Source organism: Podarcis vaucheri, assembly GCF_965113315.1.
Source record: "Podarcis vaucheri genome assembly, chromosome: 5".
NCBI classification, from domain to species: Eukaryota; Metazoa; Chordata; class Lepidosauria; order Squamata; family Lacertidae; genus Podarcis; species Podarcis vaucheri.
In genome coordinates this window covers 106,990,276-107,012,775 of record NC_138763.1, presented here as the reverse complement: position 1 = coordinate 107,012,775, position 22,500 = coordinate 106,990,276, and positions in this window count along the sequence as shown.

Here is a 22,500-nt window from a genome sequence, read left to right as displayed (position 1 = left end):
AGCAGACGTAATGTGCGCACTGCAACTGCTGGCAAAAGACTTTAGAGATGAGGAAGAGAAAGTGGGGTTCATATTGTCCCATTTGCATGGGGATGCCAAAGCCTGGCTGCGCAATTTGTGGAGGGATAAAGATCCGGCGCTTCAGAATGCAGATGCCTTTATCAAAGCGATGGATGCGTGTTTTTTGTCTACTATTGATGTGGATCTTGCCAGACGGGAGATTCATGGACTAAAACAAGGGAGGGCGAGCGTCCGGCAGTATCACGCCCGATTTTTTGCGCTGGTCAGTGCTTTAGAATGGGATCGGGATTCGCCCCCTGTCAGAGACCTCTTCTGGGAGGGTCTAAGTTCTGCGGTTAAGGATGAAATTGCAAGGGGGGAGAGGCCCCGAAGCACGCAGGAGGTGGTCCAAAGGGCGCTGACTGTGGGGGTGAGGCTGGAAGAACGTCCATGGTGCAGAGATGAAGGACGTGGAGGGCGCGAAGCAGCGAGAAGTTTCTCTTTCGTTCCGAGGGAAGCAGCGCGTGCGCAATCCACACCTCCGCCAGGAGGGGGAGGGGAACCGATGGAGGTTGGAGGTGCAAGGGCTCAGTCAGCAGCCAGAGCCCTAGCACCGGCAGCAGTGAAAGCGAAGCCTCCTAGAGGGAACAGGAAGTGTTACATCTGCGAGGATCCAGGCCATTTGGCGAAGGAGTGTCCCCGGAGGCTCCACAAGCATACTGCAGCCTCAGCAATGGTGACTGCAGCAACGCAGCAAGGAGAACCACAGCAGGGAAACGACGATGTCTGGCTGGAGACGGAGGCACTGGGGCCCAGCCAGACGCATCTGTGAAGCAGTCCCCAGCGATATTGCAACCCACGGATCCCCTCCCACCCAAACCAGTAGTGCAGCTCACAGCGTCTCTCCAGCTACCCGACGGCGTCACTATCGAAGTGCCGCTTTCTGTGGATTCTGGAAGCAACGCAGACTTTATAGCGCAGAGCTTTGTGGAGCAGCACGCTATACAGCTATTGCCTGCCACTCTGCCCCTGCAAGTCGTCACAGTGGATGGCAGAGAGTTGCTAGGGGGGCAGGTGGTGAAGCAGACGCCACCAATGGTGATGCGCCTTGGCAACCACAGGGAAGTCATCAGTTTTAATGTCACCCAACTGTCGGACACGCCCATTGTGTTGGGCATGAGTTGGCTGGACAGGCACAGTCCGACACTGGCTTGGTACCAGAGACAACTGATCTTCGGCTCCTCTTATTGCGCAGAACACTGCATCCTGCCCCGTCGGGAGGGAGAGGAGGAGGAATCACAACTGCAGTTGGGAACGTTGCAAGCGGTCCCCCACAAATACGCGAGCTTTTTGGAGGTCTTCTGCGAGAAGGAGGCGGACAAGCTACCCCCTCACCGGCCATATGACTGCAAGATTGACCTCCTACCGGGGGCGACGCTGCCGAAGGGGCGGCTATACTCCATGTCTGAAGATGAAATGCAGGAACTCAAACAGTTCATCGAGCATAATCTGGAGCGTGGCTTCATCAGAGAGTCCAAGGCAGTGGGGGGCAGTCCCGTTTTCTTCGTGAAAAAGAAAGACACGCCCCAAAAAAGACTCGTTGTGGACTACCGCCTTTTGAACCAGATGACCAAACCGTCTGATTACCCCATGCCCAGGATTGACGACCTCCTCGCGACGGTGCGCAAGGGACGCGTGTTCACCAAGTTGGACCTGCGAGGGGCGTACAATCTCATCCGCATGCGGGAGGGCGATGAGTGGAAGACGGCCATGTTCACACCGCTGGGCACCTACGAATACAGAGTTATGCCCTTTGGATTACAAAATGGCTCTCACTGTTTTCAAGCTTTTATGCATCACGTGTTGGAGGGACTCCTCTACAAGACATGCGTCTGCTTCCTGGATGACATCCTGATTTTCTCTGACTCGCAGCAAGCTCACGACCGAGACGTGAGGGAGGTGCTCAGCAGGTTGCAACAACATAGACTGTACGCCAAGCTGGAGAAGTGCCAGTTCGACACGACGGAGGTGGATTTCCTGGGATACAAGTTGTCGGACAAGGGGATAGCCATGGACAGCACCAAGGTTCGTGCGGTATTGGATTGGAAGAGCCCGCGCAACCGGAAGGAGGTCCAGCGGTTTGTCGGCTTCGCCAACTTCTATCGCAAGTTTATCAAGGGGTTCGCGATGCAGACGGCAGCAATTACGGACACGCTCAGCTCCAAAAAAAAGAAATTCATCTGGACGGAGCAGGCGGAACAGTCCTTTCAAGCGCTCAAGCATCTCTTCGCATCGGAGAAGCAACTGCTGCATATCGACCCCAGTAAACCGTTGAGGGTAGAGACAGACGCGTCAGACAGAGCCGTGGGAGCTGTCCTGCTGCAGCGAGACCCGCAGGGGGTGTGGCGGCCGGGAGCGTTCTACTCCAGAAAGCTCAGCAAGTCGGAGCAGAACTACACCATCTGGGACAGGGAGTTGCTGGCCATTCATGCAGCTTTCAAGGCGTGGAGGCACTTCCTAATCGGCGCCAAGCACACGGTGCAGGTCTGCACGGACCACAAGAATCTGGAGCACTGGCGCACGGCTCAGTTCCTGAACCAGAGGCAGATACGTTGGGCGGAGTTCTTTGCTGACTTCAATTTCCGAATAGAGTACGTCCCAGGAGACACCAACATCATGGCGGATGCACTGTCCCGAAAACCGCAATACCTAGAAGAGGTGACGCCAGCGGCGGCCATGCACATCTTCGCACCGACGGCGTGGGCGTGTGCCTCAGCTACAGTAGACCTGGATGCGGTGCGACGTGCATTGCGGGACGACTCATTCGCGCAAGACAAGATGGCGGAACTGCTCAGAGGCACGGCTCCCACGGACGAGTTCCAGGTGCGGGACGGCTTGCTCCTACGCAAAGGAGCTGTCTATGTACCAGGAGACGACCTTCGCGCCAAGGTACTGCAACAGTTGCACGACGCACCCACGGCCGGTCACTTTGGCACAGAGAAAACGATGGAATTAGTCGCGAGAGACTTCTGGTGGCCCAGGCTGAGAGGGGAGGTCGCGGACTACGTCGCGAGGTGCGACACCTGCCAGAGGGCCAAGCCGGTACACAGACCACCGGCGGGACTGTTAGAACCGCTGCAAACGCCGTTTGAACCGTGGGAGAGGGTGGCCCTGGACTTTGTGACGGATTTACCCAGCTCGAGAGGCAAGACAGCTGTGCTGGTGGTGGTGGACTTGTTCACCAAGATGGCACATTTCATTCCGTGTGCGAAGGTGGCCACGGCGGAACAAACCGCCAAACTGTTCATAGATCACGTGTTCAAAGTGCATGGCCTGCCACGGTCTATCCTGTCCGACCGCGGACGCCAGTTCATCTCGTCTTTCTGGCAGAAGCTGATGGGTTTTCTAAATGTCAAGGTCAATCTGGCATCAGCAAGACACCCGCAGACCAACGGGCAAGCAGAGAGGGTCAATGCCATCATGCAGCAGTACCTGAGATGCTATGCCAATCAACAGCCTGCGACGTGGGTGGATTACCTGCCGCTAGCCGAGTTCGCTTACAACAACACGAAGCACGTGTCCACAGGAGTGACGCCGTTCTTTGCCAACAATGGGAGGCATCCCAGAACCTTCCCGGGACTGGAGAGAGTGGGGGAAGGAGAACCACAGACGGCGGACGCGTTCGCGTCAGAGCTGCAGGCGGTCCACGATCAACTCAGACGGCAGCTGGAGCTAGCTAAGCACGCCTACAAGGTGCAAGCTGACAAGCACAGGCGGGTTGGCGAAGTGATCCAAGTGGGAGACTGGGTCTGGTTGGCAGCCCACGCAGTGCCGACCAGGTCACTTGCCAAGAAGAAGTTGGGGCACAAGCAGATCGGTCCGTACCAAGTCGAAGCGCAGATCAACCCGGTAGCCTTCCGACTGGCGCTGCCGGAGGGTTCCAGAATGCATCCGGTGTTCCACAGGTCGGTGCTCACTCCCTACAAGGCACCTCACAGGTTCCAGGAGCCAGGGACGGCGCCAAGTCCGCTCCGGGAACGGACGGAGACGCGGGGGGTGAAGCACCAGGACCACATCAACGAGGTCACGGAGATTTTGGACTCCAGATGGGGGGAAGGGGGAGTCGAATACCTCTTAGCCAGAGAGGGCACCCGGGCCAGCGCCAATAGCTGGGTACCAGACTACGCTTTGGAGGAACCCCTGCTCAAGGACGAGTTTCATGCCCTCTTCCCACACAAACCCATGCCAGCGAGCTTCTTCGACGACTGGTTGTTCACACCCACACTTTCTTCCAGCACGTTCCATGGATTCGACTCAGAAGGGGAACCCGCACGGAGCACCCGTTCCCCAGAAGGTTCACCGGCAGGTTCGGCATCAGGCAACTCGTATTGGTGGGACGATCGACCAGAGGAGCAATGGCGCAGGAAGTGGCTGGAGATGCCAGGTCGAGCGACCGACGCAGAGACTGACATGGACGTGTTCGGGGAGGACCTCGGGTTCGAGCACGGCGGTACAGAGATGGAAGAGCAACAAGTCAACGTCGACGACCGCGAGGGGGAAGACTCGGAGGTCTTCAGTTGGCGGCCACCCACGGGGAGCGACCTGTATCCAGCATTCCCTCCCATGATGATGGAGCACCCAGCACCCACACCTGACAGCGGGGAGGGGGGAAGGGGGGGCTTCGAGGGGGGGATGGATGTCAGGGGTTCAGAAGCAGAGACGCAGAGAAGGGTGGAAACAGAGAGCGAGGGGGAGGAAGCCGAAGGGAGAATGAGTGATGATGACGACCCGAGATCTCCAAGCCTAAGCAGTGAGTCAGAGGACTCCCAAAAGGGAGCCCCAGTGAGCAGAGCAAGGGGGGGATCCGGGGGGACACCCCAGGAGGAAGGGAACAGAGGAGATTCAGAGAGCAGCAGCTGGAAGTCGGGACCCACGCTCAAGACTGAGAGCAGCAGGGAGGAAGGCAGCCAGGCATCGGGTTCCGGAGGCCGTCAGCAGGAGGGAGGGCACGAGTCAGGGGTGGTCACGCCCTCCTCAGAGAGCGAGGCAACGGTCAAGAGGAAAGTAGAGAGTTGGGCGCGCGCGCCAAGTTCAAATGCAGCGGAAGCTGGAGCAGTAAGCAGCCCGGAGAGTGAGCCAGGTCCCAAAGCCCGCCGAAAGGAAGCGGAAGGATCAGGGGGGTCAGCGTCAGAGGAGAGTAGAAGGGAGGAGTCCCAGGGGGGCAGAAGGACCCAGAGACGTAGGGAGAGGCGAAGGAGGTGGAGCAAGGCTAGGGTATTAAGCTGGTGTGCAAGAGGCGGGGACTCAGATGGGTCTTCGCCGACCTAGGGCAGAAGGTGTAGAGCTGCACGCTGCAGTTCGGAAATGAAACCTGTAACTCAATAAAGACTCTTTTAAAGTGGACGCTGTGTGGCGTGGTCCTATGTGAGCTGGGACCTGGTAGCAGCTCTGACAGATATGGTTAGGGTTAGGGTTACAGTTACGGTTAGGCTTAGGCTTAGGTTTAGTGTTAGGATTAAGGTTAGGGTTAGGGTAAGGGTTATGGTTAGGGTTAGGGTTGCGGTAAGGGTTAGGGTTAGGGTTAGGGTTAGGGTTAGGGTTGGGGTTAAGTTGAGAGTTAGGGTTAGGGTTAGCCTTTCGGTTAGGGTTAGGGTTAGGGTTAGGGTTAGGGTTAGGGTTAGGCTTGCGGTTAGGGTTAGGGTTAGGGTTAGGGTTAGGGTTAGGGTTAGGGTTAGGGTTAGGGTTACGGTTACGGTTAGCGTTTTGGTTAGGGTTAGTGTTAGCATTTGTGTTAGGGTTAGGGTTAGGGTTAGGGTTAAGGTTGCGGCTGGGGAAAGGGTTAGGTTTAGGGTTAGGGTTGGGATTAGGGTTAGGGTTAGGGTTAGGGTTAGGGTTAGAGTTAGAGTTAGAGTTAGAGTTAGAGTTAGAGTTAGAGTTAGAGTTAGAGTTAGTTAGAGTTAGAGTTAGAGTTAGGGTTTAGCCTTAGGTTTAGGATTGGGGTTAAGGTTAGGGTTAGGGTTAGGGTTAGGGTTAGGGTTAGGGTTAGGGTTGGGGTTAGGGTTAGGGTTAGGGTTAGGGTTAGGGTTAGGGTTAGGGTTAGGGTTACGGTTACGGTTAGTGTTTCGGTTAGGGTTAGGGTTAGCAATTGGGTTTGGATTAGGGTTAGCGTTAGGGTTAGGGTTAGGGTTAGGATTGGGGTTAGGGTTAGGGTTAGGGTTACGGTTACGGTTAGGGTTAAGGTTAGGGTTATGGTTAGGGTTAGGGTTAGGGTTAGCGTTAGGGTTAGGGTTAGGGTTAGGGTTAGGGTTACGGTTAGGGTTACAGTTAGGGTTAGGGTTAGGATTGGGGTTAGGGTAAGGGTGAGGGTTAGAAATGGGATGGGTTAGGTTTAGGCTTAGGGTTAGGGTTAGGGTTAAGGTTGCCGCTGGGGATAGGGTTAGGGTAAGGGTTGGGATTAGGGTTACGGTTAGGGTTAGGGTTAGAGTTAGAGTTAGAGTTAGAGTTAGAGTTAGGGTTAGGGTTAGGGTTAGGGTTAGGGTTAGGGTTAGGGTTAGGGTTAGCCTTAGCCTTAGCCTTAGGTTTAGGATTGGGGTTAAGGTTAGAGTTAGGGTTAGGGTTGGGATTGGGGTTAGGGTTAGGGTTAGGGTTAGCCTTAGCCTTAGGTTTAGGATTGGGGTTAAGGTTAGAGTTAGGGTTAGGGTTAGGGTTAAGGTTAGGGTTAGGGTTAGGCTTAGCCTTAGGCTTAGGATTGGGGTTAAGGTTAGAGTTAGGGTTAGGGTTAGGGTTAGGGTTAGGGTTAGGGTTAGGGTTAAGGTTGCGGCTGGGGATAGGGTTAGGGATAGGGTTAGGGTTAGGGTTGGGATTAGGGTTAGGGTTAGGGTTAGGGTTAGAGTAAGAGTTAGAGTTAGGGTTAGGGTTAGGGTTAGCCTTAGGCTTAGGATTGGGGTTAAGGTTAGAGTTAGGGTTAGGGTTAGGGTTAGGGTTGGGATTAGGGTTAGGGTTAGGGTTAGGGTTAGGGTTGGGATTAGGGTTAGGGTTAGGGTTAGGGTTAGGGTTAGGGTTAGGCTTAGGTTTAGGTTTAGGCTTAGGATTGCGGTTAAGGTTAGAGGTAGGGTTATGTTTAGCGTTTCGGTTAGGGTTAGGGTTAGGGTTGGGGTTAGGGTTAGGGTTAGGGTTAGGGTTAGGGTTGTTAGGGTTAGGGTTAGGGTTAGGGTTAGGGTTAGAATGAGGGTGAGGGTGAGGGTTAGGGTTAGGGTTAGAATTGGGGTTAAGGTTAGAGTTAGGGTTAGGGTTAGCGTTTTGGTTAGGGTTAGGGTTAGGGTTACGGTTACGGTTACGGTTACGGTTAGCGTTTCGGTTAGGGTTAGGGTTAGCATTTGGGTTAGGGTTAGGGTTAGGGTTAGGGTTAAGGTTGGGGCTGGGGATAGGGTTAGGGTTAGGGTTAGAGTTGGGATTAGGGTTAGGGTTAGGGTTAGGGTTAGGGTTAGGGTTAGGGTTAGGGTTACGGTTAGGGTTAGGGTTAGGGTTAGGGTTAGGCTTAGGCTTAGGGTTAGGGTTAGGGTTAGGGTTAGGGTTAGGGTTAGGGTTAGGGTTAGGGTTAGGGTTAAGGTTAGGGTTAGGCTTAGGTTTAGGTTTAGGCTTAGGATTGCGGTTAAGGTTAGAGGTAGGGTTATGTTTAGCGTTTCGTTTAGGGTTATGGTTAGGGTTAGGGTTACGGTTACGGTTAGGCTTAGGCTTAGGTTTAGTGTTAGGATTAAGGTTAGGGTTAGGGTAAGGGTTAGGGTTAGGGTTGCGGTTAGGGTTAGGGTTAGGGTTAGGGTTAGGGTTAGGGTTGGGGTTGGGGTTAAGTTTAGAGTTAGGGTTAGGGTTAGCCTTAAGGTCAGGGTTAGGGTTAGGGTTAGGGTTAGGCTTGCGGTTAGGGTTAGAGTTAGGGTTAGGGTTAGGGTTAGGGTTAGGGTTAGGGTTAGGGTTACGGTTACGGTTACGGTTACGGTTACGGTTAGCGTTTCGGTTAGGGTTAGTGTTAGCATTTGGGTTAGGGTTAGGGTTAGGGTTAAGGTTGCGGCTGGGGAAAGGGTTAGGTTTAGGGTTAGGGTTGGGATTAGGGTTAGGGTTAGGGTTAGAGTTAGAGTTAGAGTTAGAGTTAGAGTTAGGGTTAGGGTTAGGGTTTAGCCTTAGGTTTAGGATTGGGGTTAAGGTTAGAGTTAGGGTTAGGGTTAGGGTTAGGGTTCGGGTTGGGATTAGGGTTAGGGTTAGTGTAGGGGTTAGGGTTTGGGTTAGGGTTAGGGTTAGGGTTACGGTTACGGTTAGTGTTTCGGTTAGGGTTAGGGTTAGCAATTGGGTTAGGATTAGGGTTAGCGTTAGGGTTAGGGTTAGGGTTACGGTTAGGGTTAAGGTTAGGGTTAGGGTTAGGGTTAGCGTTAGGGGTAGGGTTAGGTTTAGCGTTTCGGTTAGGGTTAGGTTTAGGTTTACGGTTAGGGTTGGGATTAGGGTTAGGGTTAGGGTTAGGGTTAGGGTTAAGGTTGCCGCTGGGGATAGGGTTAGGGTTAGGGTTGGGATTAGGGTTACGGTTAGGGTTAGGGTTAGAGTTAGAGTTAGGGTTAGGGTTAGGGTTAGGGTTAGGGTTTGGGTTAGGGTTAGGGTTAGCCTTAGCCTTAGCCTTAGCCTTAGCCTTAGGTTTAGGATTGGGGTTAAGGTTAGAGTTAGGGTTAGGGTTGGGATTAGGGTTAGGGTTAGGGTTAGGGTTAGGGTTAGGGTTAGGGTTAGGGTTACGGTTAGCGTTTCAGTTAGGGTTAGGGTTAGAATTTGGGTTAGGGTTAGGGTTAGGGTTAGGATTGCGGTTAAGGTTAGAGGTAGGGTTATGTTTAGCATTTCGGTGAGGGTTAGGGTTAGGGTTAGGCTTAGGTTTAGGTTTAGGCTTAGGATTGCGGTTAAGGTTAGAGGTAGGGTTATGTTTAGCGTTTCGGTTAGGGTTAGGGTTAGGGTTGGGGTTAGGGTTAGGGTTAGGGTTAGGGTTAGGGTTGTTAGGGTTAGGGTTAGGGTTAGGGTTAGGGTTAGAATGAGGGTGAGGGTGAGGGTTAGGGTTAGGGTTAGAATTGGGGTTAAGGTTAGAGTTAGGGTTAGGGTTAGCGTTTTGGTTAGGGTTAGGGTTAGGGTTAGGGTTACGGTTACGGTTACGGTTACGGTTAGCGTTTCGGTTAGGGTTAGGGTTAGCATTTGGGTTAGGGTTAGGGTTAGGGTTAGGGTTAAGGTTGGGGCTGGGGATAGGGTTAGGGTTAGGGTTAGAGTTGGGATTAGGGTTAGGGTTAGGGTTAGGGTTAGGGTTAGGGTTAGGGTTACGGTTAGGGTTAGGGTTAGGGTTAGGGTTAGGGTTAGGCTTAGGGTTAGGGTTAGGGTTAGGGTTAGGGTTAGGGTTAGGGTTAGGGTTAAGGTTAGGGTTAGGCTTAGGTTTAGGTTTAGGCTTAGGATTGCGGTTAAGGTTAGAGGTAGGGTTATGTTTAGCGTTTCGTTTAGGGTTATGGTTAGGGTTAGGGTTACGGTTACGGTTAGGCTTAGGCTTAGGTTTAGTGTTAGGATTAAGGTTAGGGTTAGGGTAAGGGTTAGGGTTAGGGTTGCGGTTAGGGTTAGGGTTAGGGTTAGGGTTAGGGTTAGGGTTAGGGTTGGGGTTGGGGTTAAGTTTAGAGTTAGGGTTAGGGTTAGCCTTAAGGTCAGGGTTAGGGTTAGGGTTAGGGTTAGGCTTGCGGTTAGGGTTAGAGTTAGGGTTAGGGTTAGGGTTAGGGTTAGGGTTAGGGTTAGGGTTAGGGTTAGGGTTACGGTTACGGTTACGGTTACGGTTACGGTTAGCGTTTCGGTTAGGGTTAGTGTTAGCATTTGGGTTAGGGTTAGGGTTAGGGTTAAGGTTGCGGCTGGGGAAAGGGTTAGGTTTAGGGTTAGGGTTGGGATTAGGGTTAGGGTTAGGGTTAGAGTTAGAGTTAGAGTTAGAGTTAGAGTTAGGGTTAGGGTTAGGGTTTAGCCTTAGGTTTAGGATTGGGGTTAAGGTTAGAGTTAGGGTTAGGGTTAGGGTTAGGGTTCGGGTTGGGATTAGGGTTAGGGTTAGTGTAGGGGTTAGGGTTTGGGTTAGGGTTAGGGTTAGGGTTACGGTTACGGTTAGTGTTTCGGTTAGGGTTAGGGTTAGCAATTGGGTTAGGATTAGGGTTAGCGTTAGGGTTAGGGTTAGGGTTACGGTTAGGGTTAAGGTTAGGGTTAGGGTTAGGGTTAGCGTTAGGGGTAGGGTTAGGTTTAGCGTTTCGGTTAGGGTTAGGTTTAGGTTTACGGTTAGGGTTGGGATTAGGGTTAGGGTTAGGGTTAGGGTTAGGGTTAAGGTTGCCGCTGGGGATAGGGTTAGGGTTAGGGTTGGGATTAGGGTTACGGTTAGGGTTAGGGTTAGAGTTAGAGTTAGGGTTAGGGTTAGGGTTAGGGTTAGGGTTTGGGTTAGGGTTAGGGTTAGCCTTAGCCTTAGCCTTAGCCTTAGCCTTAGGTTTAGGATTGGGGTTAAGGTTAGAGTTAGGGTTAGGGTTGGGATTAGGGTTAGGGTTAGGGTTAGGGTTAGGGTTAGGGTTAGGGTTAGGGTTACGGTTAGCGTTTCAGTTAGGGTTAGGGTTAGAATTTGGGTTAGGGTTAGGGTTAGGGTTAGGATTGCGGTTAAGGTTAGAGGTAGGGTTATGTTTAGCATTTCGGTGAGGGTTAGGGTTAGGGTTAGGCTTAGGTTTAGGTTTAGGCTTAGGATTGCGGTTAAGGTTAGAGGTAGGGTTATGTTTAGCGTTTCGGTGAGGGTTAGGGTTAGGGTTAGGGTTGGGGTTAGGGTTAGGGTTAGGGTTAGGGTTAGGGTTAGGGTTAGGGTTAGGGTTAGGGTTAGGGTTGTTAGGGTTAGGGTTAGGGTTAGGGTGAGGGTTAGGGTTAGAATGAGGGTGAGGGTGAGGGTTAGAATTGGGGTTAAGGTTAGGGTTAGGGTTAGGGTTAGCGTTTTGGTTAGGGTTAGGGTTAGGGTTAGGTTTAGGGTTATGGTTACGGTTACGGTTAGCGTTTCGGTTAGGGTTAGGGTTAGCATTTGGGTTAGGGTTAGGGTTAGGGTTAGGGTTAGGGTTAGGGTTAGGGTTAGGGTTAGGGTCATGGTCAGGGTTAGTGTTAGGGTTAGGGTTAAGGTTGGGGCTGGGGATAGGGATAGGGTTAGCGTTAGGGTTAGGGTTAGGGTTAGAGTTGGGATTAGGGTTAGGTAAGGGTTACGTTAACGGTTACGGTTACGGTTACGGTTAGGGTTAGGGTTAGGGTTAGGGTTAGGGTTAGGGTTAAGGTTAGGGTTAGGGTTAATGTTAGAGTAAGTGTTAGGGTTAGGGTTGGGATTAGGGTTAGGGTTAGGGTTAGGGTTAGGGTTACGGTTACGGTTACGGTTACGGGTACGGTTAGCGTTTCGGTTAGGGTTAGGGTTAGGGTTAGGGTTAGGGTTAGGGTTAGGGTTAGGGTTAGGGTTAAGGTTAGGGTTAGGCTTAGGTTTAGGTTTAGGCTTAGGATTGCGGTTAAGGTTAGAGTTAGGGTTATGTTTAGCGTTTTGGTTAGGGTTATGGTTAGGGTTAGGGTTACGGTTACGGTTAGGCTTAGGCTTAGGTTTAGTGTTAGGATTAAGGTTAGGGTTAGGGTTAGGGTAAGGGTTAGGGTTAGGGTTGCGGTTAGGGTTAGGGTTAGGGTTAGGGTTAGGGTTGGGGTTAAGTTTAGAGTTAGGGTTAGGGTTAGCCTTAAGGTCAGGGTTAGGGTTAGGGTTAGGGTTAGGCTTGCGGTTAGGGTTAGAGTTAGGGTTAGGGTTAGGGTTAGGGTTAGGGTTACGGTTACGGTTAGGGTTAGGGTTACGGTTACGGTTACGGTTAGCGTTTCGGTTAGGGTTAGTGTTAGCATTTGGGTTAGGGTTAGGGTTAGGGTTAAGGTTGCGGCTGGGGAAAGGGTTAGGTTTAGGGTTAGGGTTGGGATTAGGGTTAGGGTTAGGGTTAGGGTTAGAGTTAGAGTTAGAGTTAGAGTTAGAGTTAGAGTTAGAGTTAGGGTTAGGGTTTAGCCTTAGGTTTAGGATTGGGGTTAAGGTTAGAGTTAGGGTTAGGGTTAGGGTTCGGGTTGGGATTAGGGTTAGGGTTAGTGTAGGGGTTAGGGTTTGGGTTAGGGTTAGGGTTAGGGTTATGGTTACGGTTAGTGTTTCGGTTAGGGTTAGGGTTAGCAATTGGGTTAGGATTAGGGTTAGCGTTAGGGTTAGGGTTAGGGTTACGGTTAGGGTTAAGGTTAGGGTTAGGGTTAGGGTTAGGGTTAGGGTTAGGGTTAGGGTTAGCGTTAGGGGTAGGGTTAGGTTTAGCGTTTCGGTTAGGGTTAGGTTTAGGTTTACGGTTAGGGTTGGGATTAGGGTTAGGGTTAGGGTTAGGGTTAGGGTTAAGGTTGCCGCTGGGGATAGGGTTAGGGTTAGGGTTGGGATTAGGGTTACGGTTAGGGTTAGGGTTAGGGTTAGAGTTAGAGTTAGGGTTAGGGTTAGGGTTAGGGTTAGGGTTAGGGTTAGGGTTAGGGTTAGGGTTTGGGTTAGGGTTAGCCTTAGCCTTAGCCTTAGCCTTAGCCTTAGGTTTAGGATTGGGGTTAAGGTTAGAGTTAGGGTTAGGGTTGGGATTAGGGTTAGGGTTAGGGTTAGGGTTAGGGTTACGGTTAGCGTTTCAGTTAGGGTTAGGGTTAGAATTTGGGTTAGGGTTAGGGTTAGGGTTAGGATTGCGGTTAAGGTTAGAGGTAGGGTTATGTTTAGCGTTTCGGTGAGGGTTAGGGTTAGGGTTAGGCTTAGGTTTAGGTTTAGGCTTAGGATTGCGGTTAAGGTTAGAGGTAGGGTTATGTTTAGCGTTTCGGTGAGGGTTAGGGTTAGGGTTAGTGTTGGGGTTAGGGTTAGGGTTAGGGTTAGGGTTAGGGTTAGGGTTGTTAGGGTTAGGGTTAGGGTTAGGGTGAGGGTTAGGGTTAGAATGAGGGTGAGGGTTAGAATTGGGGTTAAGGTTAGGGTTAGGGTTAGGGTTAGCGTTTTGGTTAGGGTTAGGGTTAGGGTTAGGTTTAGGGTTATGGTTACGGTTACGGTTAGCGTTTCGGTTAGGGTTAGGGTTAGCATTTGGGTTAGGGTTAGGGTTAGGGTTAGGGTTAGGGTTAGGGTTAGGGTTAGGGTTAGGGTCATGGTCAGGGTTAGTGTTAGGGTTAGGGTTAGGGTTAAGGTTGGGGCTGGGGATAGGGTTAGCGTTAGGGTTAGGGTTAGGGTTAGAGTTGGGATTAGGGTTAGGGTTAGGGTTACGTTAACGGTTACGGTTACGGTTACGGTTACGGTTAGGGTTAGGGTTAGGGTTAGGGTTAGGGTTAGGGTTAAGGTTAGGGTTAGGGTTAATGTTAGAGTAAGTGTTAGGGTTAGGGTTGGGATTAGGGTTAGGGTTAGGGTTAGGGTTAGGGTTACGGTTACGGTTACGGTTACGGTTACGGTTACGGTTACGGGTACGGTTAGCGTTTCGGTTAGGGTTAGGGTTAGGGTTAGGGTTAGGGTTAGGGTTAGGGTTAGGGTTAGGGTTAAGGTTAGGGTTAGGCTTAGGTTTAGGTTTAGGCTTAGGATTGCGGTTAAGGTTAGAGGTAGGGTTATGTTTAGCGTTTTGGTTAGGGTTATGGTTAGGGTTAGGGTTACGGTTACGGTTAGGCTTAGGCTTAGGTTTAGTGTTAGGATTAAGGTTAGGGTTAGGGTTAGGGTAAGGGTTAGGGTTAGGGTTGCGGTTAGGGTTAGGGTTAGGGTTAGGGTTAGGGTTAGGGTTACGGTTGGGGTTAAGTTTAGAGTTAGGGTTAGGGTTAGCCTTAAGGTCAGGGTTAGGGTTAGGGTTAGGGTTAGGCTTGCGGTTAGGGTTAGAGTTAGGGTTAGGGTTAGGGTTAGGGTTAGGGTTAGGGTTAGGGTTTCGGTTAGGGTTAGGGTTACGGTTACGGTTACGGTTAGCGTTTCGGTTAGGGTTAGTGTTAGCATTTGGGTTAGGGTTAGGGTTAGGGTTAAGGTTGCGGCTGGGGAAAGGGTTAGGTTTAGGGTTAGGGTTGGGATTAGGGTTAGGGTTAGGGTTAGAGTTAGAGTTAGAGTTAGAGTTAGAGTTAGGGTTAGGGTTAGGGTTTAGCCTTAGGTTTAGGATTGGGGTTAAGGTTAGAGTTAGGGTTAGGGTTAGGGTTAGGGTTCGGGTTGGGATTAGGGTTAGGGTTAGTGTAGGGGTTAGGGTTTGGGTTAGGGTTAGGGTTACGGTTACGGTTAGTGTTTCGGTTAGGGTTAGGGTTAGCAATTGGGTTAGGCTTAGGGTTAGCGTTAGGGTTAGGGTTAGGGTTACGGTTAGGGTTAAGGTTAGGGTTAGGGTTAGGGTTAGCGTTAGGGGTAGGGTTAGGTTTAGCGTTTCGGTTAGGGTTAGGTTTAGGTTTACGGTTAGGGTTGGGATTAGGGTTAGGGTTAGGGTTAGGGTTAAGGTTGCCGCTGGGGATAGGGTTAGGGTTAGGGTTGGGATTAGGGTTACGGTTAGGGTTAGGGTTAGAGTTAGAGTTAGGGTTAGGGTTAGGGTTAGGGTTAGGGTTAGGGTTAGGGTTAGGGTTTGGGTTAGGGTTAGGGTTAGCCTTAGCCTTAGCCTTAGCCTTAGCCTTAGGTTTAGGATTGGGGTTAAGGTTAGAGTTAGGGTTAGGGTTGGGATTAGGGTTAGGGTTAGGGTTAGGGTTAGGGTTAGGGTTAGGGTTACAGTTACGGTTAGCGTTTCAGTTAGGGTTAGGGTTAGAATTTGGGTTAGGGTTAGGGTTAGGATTGCGGTTAAGGTTAGAGGTAGGGTTATGTTTAGCGTTTCGGTGAGGGTTAGGGTTAGGGTTAGGCTTAGGTTTAGGTTTAGGCTTAGGATTGCGGTTAAGGTTAGAGGTAGGGTTATGTTTAGCGTTTCGGTGAGGGTTAGGGTTAGGGTTAGGGTTGGGGTTAGGGTTAGGGTTAGGGTTAGGGTTAGGGTTAGGGTTAGGGTTGTTAGGGTTGTTAGGGTTAGGGTTAGGGTTAGGGTTAGGGTTAGGGTTAGAATGAGGGTGAGGGTGAGGGTTAGAATTGGGGTTAAGGTTAGGGTTAGGGTTAGCGTTTTGGTTAGGGTTAGGGTTAGGGTTAGGGTTAGGGTTATGGTTACGGTTACGGTTAGCGTTTCGGTTAGGGTTAGGGTTAGCATTTGGGTTAGGGTTAGGGTTAGGGTTAGGGTTAGGGTTAGGGTTAGGGTTAGGGTTAGGGTCATGGTCAGGGTTAGTGTTAGGGTTAGGGTTAGGGTTAAGGTTGGGGCTGGGGATAGGGTTAGCGTTAGGGTTAGGGTTAGGGTTAGGGTTAGAGTTGGGATTAGGGTTAGGGTTAGGGTTACGTTAACGGTTACGGTTACGGTTAGGGTTAGGGTTAGGGTTAGGGTTAGGGTTAGGGTTAAGGTTAGGGTTAGGGTTAATGTTAGAGTAAGTGTTAGGGTTAGGGTTGGGATTAGGGTTAGGGTTAGGGTTAGGGTTAGGGTTAGGGTTACGGTTACGGTTACGGTTACGGTTACGGGTACGGTTAGCGTTTCGGTTAGGGTTAGGGTTAGCATTTGGGTTAGGGTTAGGGTTAGGATTGGGGTTAGGGTTAGGCTTAGGTTTAGGTTTAGGCTTAGGATTGCGGTTAAGGTTAGAGGTAGGGTTATGTTTAGCGTTTCGGTTAGGGTTATGGTTAGGGTTAGGGTTACGGTTACGGTTAGGCTTAGGCTTAGGTTTAGTGTTAGGATTAAGGTTAGGGTTAGGGTAAGGGTTAGGGTTAGGGTTAGGGTTAGGGTTGCGGTTAGGGTTAGGGTTAGGGTTAGGGTTAGGGTTAGGGTTAGGGTTAGGGTTGGGGTTAAGTTTAGAGTTAGGGATAGGGTTAGCCTTTCGGTTAGGGTTAGGGTTAGGGTTAGGGTTAGGGTTAGGGTTAGGGTTAGGGTTAGGGTTAGGGTTAGGGTTACAGTTACGGTTACGGTTACGGTTAGCGTTTCGGTTAGGGTTAGTGTTAGCATTTGGGTTAGGGTTAGGGTTAGGGTTAAGGTTGCGGCTGGGGAAAGGGTTAGGTTTAGGGTTAGGGTTGGGATTAGGGTTAGGGTTAGGGTTAGAGTTAGAGTTAGAGTTAGAGTTAGAGTTAGAGTTAGAGTTAGAGTTAGAGTTAGAGTTAGAGTTAGAGTTAGAGTTAGAGTTAGAGTTAGAGTTAGAGTTAGGGTTAGGGTTAGGGTTTAGCCTTAGGTTTAGGATTGGGGTTAAGGTTAGAGTTAGGGTTAGGGTTAGGGTTAGGGTTAGGGTTAGGGTTGGGATTAGGGTTAGGGTTAGGGTTAGCGTTTTGGTTAGGGTTAGGGTTAGGGTTAGGGTTAGGGTTATGGTTACGGTTACGGTTAGCGTTTCGGTTAGGGTTAGGGTTAGCATTTGGGTTAGGGTTAGGGTTAGGGTTAGGGTTAGGGTTAGGGTTAGGGTTAGGGTCATGGTCAGGGTTAGTGTTAGGGTTAGGGTTAGGGTTAGGGTTAAGGTTGGGGCTGGGGATAGGGTTAGCGTTAGGGTTAGGGTTAGGGTTAGAGTTGGGATTAGGGTTAGGGTTAGGGTTACGTTAACGGTTACGGTTACGGTTACGGTTAGGGTTAGGGTTAGGGTTAGGGTTAGGGTTAAGGTTAGGGTTAGGGTTAATGTTAGAGTAAGTGTTAGGGTTAGGGTTGGGATTAGGGTTAGGGTTAGGGTTAGGGTTAGGGTTACGGTTACGGTTACGGTTACGGTTACGGGTACGGTTAGCGTTTCGGTTAGGGTTAGGGTTAGCATTTGGGTTAGGGTTAGGGTTAGGATTGGGGTTAGGGTTAGGCTTAGGTTTAGGTTTAGGCTTAGGATTGCGGTTAAGGTTAGAGGTAGGGTTATGTTTAGCGTTTCGGTTAGGGTTATGGTTAGGGTTAGGGTTACGGTTACGGTTAGGCTTAGGCTTAGGTTTAGTGTTAGTATTAAGGTTAGGGTTAGGGTAAGGGTTAGGGTTAGGGTTAGGGTTAGGGTTAGGGTTGCGGTTAGGGTTAGGGTTAGGGTTAGGGTTAGGGTTAGGGTTGGGGTTAAGTTTAGAGTTAGGGTTAGGGTTAGCCTTTCGGTTAGGGTTAGGGTTAGGGTTAGGGTTAGGGTTAGGGTTAGGGTTAGGGTTAGGGTTAGGGTTAGGGTTACGGTTACGGTTACGGTTACGGTTAGCGTTTCGGTTAGGGTTAGTGTTAGCATTTGGGTTAGGGTTAGGGTTAGGGTTAAGGTTGCGGCTGGGGAAAGGGTTAGGTTTAGGGTTAGGGTTGGGATTAGGGTTAGGGTTAGGGTTAGAGTTAGAGTTAGAGTTAGAGTTAGAGTTAGAGTTAGAGTTAGAGTTAGAGTTAGAGTTAGAGTTAGAGTTAGAGTTAGAGTTAGAGTTAGAGTTAGAGTTAGAGTTAGGGTTAGGGTTAGGGTTTAGCCTTAGGTTTAGGATTGGGGTTAAGGTTAGAGTTAGGGTTAGGGTTAGGGTTAGGGTTGGGATTAGGGTTAGGGTTAGGGTTAGGGTTAGGGTTAGGGTTAGGGTTAGGGTTACGGTTGGGGCTGGGGATAGGGTTAGGGTTAGGGTTAGGGTTAGGGTTAGAGTTGGGATTAGGGTTAGGGTTAGGGTTAGGGTTAGGGTAACGGTTACGGTTACGGTTACGGTTACGGTTAGGGTTAGGGTTAGGGTTAGGGTTAAGGTTAGGGTTAGTTTTAAGGTTAGAGTAAGGGTTAGGGTTAGGGTTGGGATTAGGGTTAGGGTTAGGGTTAGGCTTAGGTTTAGGTTTAGGCTTAGGATTGCGGTTAAGGTTAGAGGTAGGGTTATGTTTAGCGTTTCGGTTAGGGTTATGGTTAGGGTTAGGGTTACGGTTACGGTTAGGCTTAGGCTTAGGTTTAGTGTTAGGATTAAGGTTAGGGTTAGGGTAAGGGTAAGGGTTAGGGTTAGGGTTAGGGTTAGGGTTAGGGTTGCGGTTAGGGTTAGGGTTAGGGTTAGGGTTAGGGTTAGGGTTAGGGTTAGGGTTAAGTTTAGAGTTAGGGTTAGGGTTAGCCTTTCGGTTAGGGTTAGGGTTAGGGTTAGGGTTAGGCTTGCGGTTAGGGTTAGGGTTAGGGTTAGGGTTACGGTTACGGTTACGGTTACGGTTACGGTTAGCGTTTCGGTTAGGGTTAGGGTTAGCATTTGGGTTAGGGTTAGGGTTAGGGTTAGGGTTAAGGTTGCGGCTGGGGAAAGGGTTAGGTTTAGGGTTAGGGTTGGGATTAGGGTTAGGGTTAGAGTTAGAGTTAGAGTTAGAGTTAGAGTTAGAGTTAGAGTTAGAGTTAGAGTTAGAGTTAGAGTTAGGGTTTAGCCTTAGGTTTAGGATTGGGGTTAAGGTTAGAGTTAGGGTTAGGGTTAGGGTTAGGGTTGGGATTAGGGTTAGGGTTAGGGTTAGGGTTAGGGTTAGGGTTAGGGTTAGGGTTACGGTTACGGTTACGGTTAGTGTTTCGGTTAGGATTAGGGTTAGCAATTGGGTTGGGATTAGGGTTAGCGTTAGGGTTAGGGTTAGGGTTAGGATTGGGGATAGGGTTAGGGTTACGGTTAGGGTTAGGGTTAGGGTTAGGGTTAGCGTTAGGGTTAGGGTTAGGGTTAGGGTTAGGGCTAGGGTTAGGGTTACGGTTAGGGATACAGTTAGGGTTAGGGTTAGGATTGGGGTTATTGTAAGGGTGAGGGTTAGGGATGGGATGGGTTAGGTTTAGGGTTAGGGTTAGGGTTAGGGTTAAGGTTGCCGCTGGGGATAGGGTTAGGGTTTAGGGTAGGGATTAGGGTTACGGTTAGGGTTAGGGTTAGGGTTAGGGTTAGGGTTAGGGTTAGGGTTAGGGTTAGGGTTAGGGTTAGGGTTAGAGTTAGAGTTAGAGTTAGAGTTAGGGTTAGGGTTAGGGTTAGGGTTAGCCTTAGCCTTAGCCTTAGCCTTAGGTTTAGGATTGGGGTTAAGGTTAGAGTTAGGGTTAGGGTTGGGGTTAGGGTTAGGGTTAGGGTTAGGGTTAGGGTTAGGCTTGCGGTTAGGGTTAGGGTTAGGGTTAGGGTTAGGGTTAGGGTTAGGGTTAGGGTTACGGTTAAGGTTACGGTTACGGTTACGGTTACGGTTAGCGTTTCGGTTAGGGTTAGTGTTAGCATTTGGGTTAGGGTTAGGGTTAAGGTTGCGGATGGGGAAAGGGTTAGGTTTAGGGTTAGGGTTGGGATTAGGGTTAGGGTTAGAGTTAGAGTTAGAGTTAGAGTTAGAGTTAGAGTTAGAGTTAGAGTTAGAGTTAGAGTTAGAGTTAGAGTTAGAGTTAGAGTTAGAGTTAGAGTTAGAGTTAGAGTTAGAGTTAGAGTTAGAGTTTAGCCTTAGGTTTAGGATTGGGGTTAAGGTTAGAGTTAGGGTTAGGGTTAGGGTTGGGATTAGGGTTAGGGTTAGGGTTAGGGTTAGGGTTAGGGTTAGGGTTAGGGTTACGGTTACGGTTACGGTTACGGTTACGGTTATGGTTACGGTTACGGTTACGGTTACGGTTACCGTTATGGTTACGGTTAGGGTTAGGGTTAGCAATTGGGTTGGGATTAGGGTTAGCGTTAGGGTTAGGGTTAGGGTTAGGGTTAGGGTTAGGGTTAGGATTGGGGTTAGGGTTAGGGTTACGGTTAGGGTTAGGGTTAAGGTTAAGGTTAGGGTTAGGGTTAGGGTTAGGGTTAGGGTTACGGTTAGGGATACAGTTAGGGTTAGGGTTTGGATTGGGGTTATTGTAAGGGTGAGGGTTAGGGATGGGATGGGTTAGGTTTAGGGTTAGGGTTAGGGTTAGGGTTAGGGTTAAGGTTGCCGCTGGGGATAGGGTTAGGGTTAGGGTTGGGATTAGGGTTACGGTTAGGGTTAGGGTTAGAGTTAGAGTTAGAGTTAGAGTTAGAGTTAGAGTTAGAGTTGGAGTTAGAGTTAGAGTTAGAGTTAGAGTTAGGGTTAGGGTTAGCCTTAGCCTTAGCCTTAGCCTTAGGTTTAGGATTGGGGTTAAGGTTAGAGTTAGGGTTAGGGTTGGGATTAGGGTTAGGGTTAGGGTTAGGGTTAGGGTTAGGCTTAGCCTTAGGCTTAGGATTGGGGTTAAGGTTAGAGTTAGGGTTAGGGTTAGGGTTAGGGTTAGGGTTAAGGTTGCGGCTGGGGATAGGGTTAGGGATAGGGTTAGGGTTGGGATTAGGGTTAGGGTTAGGGTTAGGGTTAGGGTTAGGGTTAGGGTTAGGGTTAGAGTAAGAGTTAGAGTTAGGGTTAGGGTTAGGGTTAGCCTTAGGCTTAGGATTGAGGTTAAGGTTCGAGTTAGGGTTAGGGTTAGGGTTAGGGTTAGGGTTACGGTTACGGTTACGGTTACGGTTAGCGTTTCAGTTAGGGTTAGGGTTAGAATTTGGGTTAGGGTTAGGGTTAGGGTTAGGGTTAGGATTGGGGTTAGGGTTAGGCTTAGGTTTAGGTTTAGGCTTAGGATTGCGGTTAAGGTTAGAGGTAGGGTTATGTTTAGCGTTTCGGTTAGGGTTAGGGTTAGGGTTGGGGTTAGGGTTGGGGTTAGGGTTAGGGTTAGGGTTAGTGTTAGGGTTAGGGTTAGGGTTAGGGTTAGGGTTGTTAGGGTTGTTAGGGTTAGGGTTAGGGTTAGGGTTAGAATGAGGGTGGGGGTGAGGGTTAGGGTTAGGGTTAGAATTGGGGTTAAGGTTAGAGTTAGGGTTAGGGTTAGCGTTTTGGTTAGGGTTAGGGTTAGGGTTACGGTTACGGTTACGGTTAGCGTTTCGGTTAGGGTTAGGGTTAGAATTTGGGTTAGGGTTAGGGTTAGGGTTAGGGTTAGGGTTAGGGTCATGGTCAGGGTTAGTGTTAGGGTTAGGGTTAAGGTTTGGGCTGGGGATAGGGTTAGGGTTAGGGTTAGGGTTAGGGTTAGAGTTGGGATTAGGGTTAGGGTTAGGGTTAGGGTTAGGGTTAGGGTTAGGGTTACGGTTACGGTTACGGTTACGGTTACGGTTATGGTTACGGTTACGGTTACGGTTACGGTTACCGTTATGGTTACGGTTAGGGTTAGGGTTAGCAATTGGGTTGGGATTAGGGTTAGCGTTAGGGTTAGGGTTAGGGTTAGGGTTAGGGTTAGGGTTAGGATTGGGGTTAGGGTTAGGGTTACGGTTAGGGTTAGGGTTAAGGTTAAGGTTAGGGTTAGGGTTAGGGTTAGGGTTAGGGTTACGGTTAGGGATACAGTTAGGGTTAGGGTTTGGATTGGGGTTATTGTAAGGGTGAGGGTTAGGGATGGGATGGGTTAGGTTTAGGGTTAGGGTTAGGGTTAGGGTTAGGGTTAAGGTTGCCGCTGGGGATAGGGTTAGGGTTAGGGTTGGGATTAGGGTTACGGTTAGGGTTAGGGTTAGAGTTAGAGTTAGAGTTAGAGTTAGAGTTAGAGTTAGAGTTGGAGTTAGAGTTAGAGTTAGAGTTAGAGTTAGGGTTAGGGTTAGCCTTAGCCTTAGCCTTAGCCTTAGGTTTAGGATTGGGGTTAAGGTTAGAGTTAGGGTTAGGGTTGGGATTAGGGTTAGGGTTAGGGTTAGGGTTAGGGTTAGGCTTAGCCTTAGGCTTAGGATTGGGGTTAAGGTTAGAGTTAGGGTTAGGGTTAGGGTTAGGGTTAGGGTTAAGGTTGCGGCTGGGGATAGGGTTAGGGATAGGGTTAGGGTTGGGATTAGGGTTAGGGTTAGGGTTAGGGTTAGGGTTAGGGTTAGGGTTAGAGTAAGAGTTAGAGTTAGGGTTAGGGTTAGGGTTAGCCTTAGGCTTAGGATTGAGGTTAAGGTTCGAGTTAGGGTTAGGGTTAGGGTTAGGGTTAGGGTTAGGGTTACGGTTACGGTTACGGTTACGGTTAGCGTTTCAGTTAGGGTTAGGGTTAGAATTTGGGTTAGGGTTAGGGTTAGGGTTAGGGTTAGGATTGGGGTTAGGGTTAGGCTTAGGTTTAGGTTTAGGCTTAGGATTGCGGTTAAGGTTAGAGGTAGGGTTATGTTTAGCGTTTCGGTTAGGGTTAGGGTTAGGGTTGGGGTTAGGGTTGGGGTTAGGGTTAGGGTTAGGGTTAGTGTTAGGGTTAGGGTTAGGGTTAGGGTTAGGGTTGTTAGGGTTGTTAGGGTTAGGGTTAGGGTTAGGGTTAGAATGAGGGTGGGGGTGAGGGTTAGGGTTAGGGTTAGAATTGGGGTTAAGGTTAGAGTTAGGGTTAGGGTTAGCGTTTTGGTTAGGGTTAGGGTTAGGGTTACGGTTACGGTTACGGTTAGCGTTTCGGTTAGGGTTAGGGTTAGAATTTGGGTTAGGGTTAGGGTTAGGGTTAGGGTTAGGGTCATGGTCAGGGTTAGTGTTAGGGTTAGGGTTAAGGTTTGGGCTGGGGATAGGGTTAGGGTTAGGGTTAGGGTTAGGGTTAGAGTTGGGATTAGGGTTAGGGTTAGGGTTAGGGTTAGGGTTAGGG